At 27.1% G+C, this 3,892-nt stretch overlaps 1 pseudogene; it reads right to left on the reverse strand.

Annotated features, from left to right (window-relative positions):
* The window catches only part of LOC106323858, a 10,597-nt pseudogene extending 9,822 nt beyond the window's left edge, over positions 1–775 (reverse strand).
* Between the last annotated feature and the right edge of the window lie 3,117 nt (positions 776–3,892).

The raw sequence follows: 3,892 nt of genomic DNA on the forward strand, positions 1-3,892 counted from the left end.
GTCGGTATATTCCGAGGAAATTCCGAGGAAACCAAATTTTGTGTTTCTTCGGAATTTACTCGGAAATCCCTCGGGATATTCCGAGGATTTCATTTTCCGTCGGAATGTCCGTCAGAATATCGTTGTTTTCTTGTAGTGTTTATGAATCTAGAAAATACAAAACCGTGTCAGATAGAGTTCTGTCTAAACATCATCACAGAGTCTTATATACATTAATTACTTACCATTGCTATAACAACTTGTTTGACATCGCAGTGAACTTTATAAACATGGTCGCGGAAACAGGCAACTTCAGTTAGGCTTGGAAGGCTTCGCCGTGCAGTGAAGTAATGGGGTCAAGATAGAAGAAGAAGTGAGATAACCACCTGACCATAATCTTATTAGTGAGAAAGCTCTCTCAGCATGTATTCATCATGCTTCTCCATGATAGAGGGCAACACCTAACACACAAAAATATATGTGTTAAAAACTATTTATAAGAAAACCCTAGTAAATAAATAAAAATAAAAAAGCGGGTCGATGGTATACTCACCGTATGAGTGGCATAATCTTCAAAGATGCCACCATATTTTTCATAAAGCTGTTGAGACAAATCGTGAGGTGGTTTCTGGATGCAATTATTGTAAACCATAGTGTAGTTTCCAATATATTCGCCAGGCACAAAATCAGGTTTATGCGTTGCTTCAAGAATCTTTTTGAGCTTAGTAACAGCGGCATCAATGAGGTCAGATCCTTTCTCCATGGTCATAATCTTGGGGTTTTGTCCAGAAGACATTCTTAATCAAATTCTACAATTAATTTAATGAAAAACGATAAAAGAGTAAAACCCTAATTAAAATATTCAGTCCCACAAGATTTCGAGTAGCTAGGTTAGAGAGAGAGAGAGAGAGCCAATAAAATATCTAACAACTAGGTAATAACCTGTGCCGGAATGTGATTATTAGTTTCGTTATTTTTAATAAAAAAATATTAAATCTGTTTAATCTGGATATTGGTTCGGTTTTAAGTTTTTTTTTTTGGTTTTTAATCGTCTAAAATATAACTATTATTTTAAATTAATATTCATTTTAGTTTATTCGGTTAAAATATTTGATTTTTTGGTTTTTCGGTAAAAACCAAAAATTAATATTATTTGTTTATTTTCATGTTATGAATTTTAGATAGTCGTCATGTCGAACCAATAGTTTCTAAACAGATAATAGTTTAAGAAAAAGAAAAGAAAATTATTAAGACAAATCATTTCACTACAATTTGGTCGGTAGTGAAAGAAGCATTAAGAAAAAATATTTCAACTTTAAAAAAAAATTAGATACTTAAGTTGTGGTGAATACTTAGTTACAAGGTGTTCACATCAAGGTCCACATATATATGCATGTAAAAAGCATATAAAAATAGTTGAAAAATATATAAATATATTGTTAATTAATATTAAATGACATTTTTGTTCAAAATAATACATGAAAGATAAAATTAAAATTAATTAAAAAAAAGGCCTTGAAATTAGTCATTTTTACATATAAAGAAAATAAAATTGTATCCGTAAATAGGGGTGGGCACAGATCGAATATCTGGATATTTGGAAGCATTTGTGTCGATTCGATCTTTAGCCACCTAGATATTCGGTGACTTGGATATCCGAAATGTTTTAGAATTTTAAAGAATATCCGATTTTATCCGTAAATAAAATAAAATTTTAAAAATAATTGAAAGATTTAATAATAACATTTTATTACAAAAATAAAACATTATTTAACTTTTTAAATTCTAGTACCTAATATAATAAATTTAATTCATAAAAATAATGTAAAACTGATATAAAGTATAATATATATAACGTATATATATAATTTTTTACATATATGTGTATATATGCATATAACAGATCGAATTAGATATATGTTCCTAAAAATATTGGCATTTGTGATTTGCTTCTTTTTGGATATCGTATTTTAGTATTTGATTTGTTTCGTAGAGTTACGGATATCCAGATTTTTTGGTTCAAATAAACGGATAACGAATCGAATCAAAATTTATGAATATTTTGCTCAACATTATCCGTAAATAATAAAAATAATATATATATAGTTTGGCTTTTGATTCGTTATCTATTTTTATTCGAACCGAAAAATCTAGAGTTTTATTGGAACCATGTATGTGAATTTTATATTAAAAAAATTGCAAAGTACATAGTGTGAACACATTTATGAATATAGTGTGAACGCGTTAGCATACTTATTATCAACTCATTGTGAGACTGCCACATGTCTATGACAATATTAATGCATTTATTACAATGCTTCTCTTTTAATATATAACTAGGTGATGATCCGCGCCCTGCGCGGAATGAGTAGCCTAAAAAAATTATAAATTTAATCAATAGATATTGAATAGGTAAAAGCAATAGTGAGATATTATACATGGTTTAGATTTAGGAGTTCAATCCGGTAAAACCGAACCGAAATAGAAAAAATGTTTTGAATTTGTTAATACCGAATATACCGAATGAATGTTATTTTTTTAAAAATGCGCTATATGGATATGGTTTGGCATATAAACTAATTATACTGATCAAATCGAATAAAATGAAAATATGTTGTATAATTATATGCAAATTCTATAATATAATTAGTAACATATACATAATTTATTTATTGATATGGTCTTCATACTTAAAATTTTTATTTTACTAATTTAATATTTTATTTTAAGTCAAAAGATATATTTCATCTTTATCAAATTAAAAAAATAAAAAACATAATTTTATTTTTCTTACGCTGACATATATGTACACTAATATTTAGTTAATAATATTATGGATTGCTAATTTTTCTATTCTATAGAAAATATTATTGTTATTAACTTAATATGTTTACTAATTATTTTAAATTTTAAAATAAAATAGTCTATTTAAAAACCAAAGTATCTTCGTGTTTTATTAAAGCCAATATTTAATTATATAAAGTAAAATTTACAAAATTATAAAAGATCTTTTTTTTTTTTTGAAACAAAATGTTATTAGAGAGAAAATGTTATAAAAGATTATATTTATGGTATTTTGGTATAAAACCAAATAAATTGGAAACTGGTTGTATATAAACCAGACCAAACCAAAATAGATATGGTCTTTAATATGGTAGCTATTTTTTAAAAACTGGAATACCGAAAAACTGAAAAAAACCGAAGAAACCGAACCGACATCAAAATTGAACACCCCTATATAGATTAGCAGAAGTAACATTTGATTTTTTTTTTTAAGATTTAAAGAATATATATAGCATAAGAAAACCATTTCACTGGTCTCTCCACCAGCAGCCGAATACTGCTTACAAAATTTTATGACTTTCACCCATCTTCCACAAAGACTTCTTTGGCTCAAATCAGAGATGAAATTCATGCCACTCATTTTCTTTGCTAGTTTTCGAACGTTTAGGTTGTAATACCGTAGATATTAGAATAGTATGATATATATACACAATTAAAAAAGTTCTGACCCAGGAGATTTGAAAAAAAAAATGAATATCCCATTGCCACAAAGGAATGTTGCAAATCCCTAATTGTCCGTACATTTCTATACAATTATAGAAAGTATTATATGCAAGTAGCTAAAATAAAAGAAGTCCATATTAAAAATGATATTTGACTTTAACCTTAACCGGAAAGAATTATATAAATTTCCATATTTAATGTCTATCACCATTTATGTTAATTTCGTAATAAAAAAATCTTGTTGCAAAAGTTAAAGGATTGAAAGAAATTTAATATGACATTCCTTTTTGAATGTATTTTACAATCACTCGAGATTGCGTTTAAATTTTTTATATGTGACATTTTGATTTTACAATATAATCGAGTTTCTATTGCTCAATCCCAAAATAAATGTCACGTATCCCAT

This window comes from Brassica oleracea, chromosome C2 (assembly GCF_000695525.1).
Source record: "Brassica oleracea var. oleracea cultivar TO1000 chromosome C2, BOL, whole genome shotgun sequence".
Lineage (NCBI taxonomy): Eukaryota > Viridiplantae > Streptophyta > Magnoliopsida > Brassicales > Brassicaceae > Brassica > Brassica oleracea.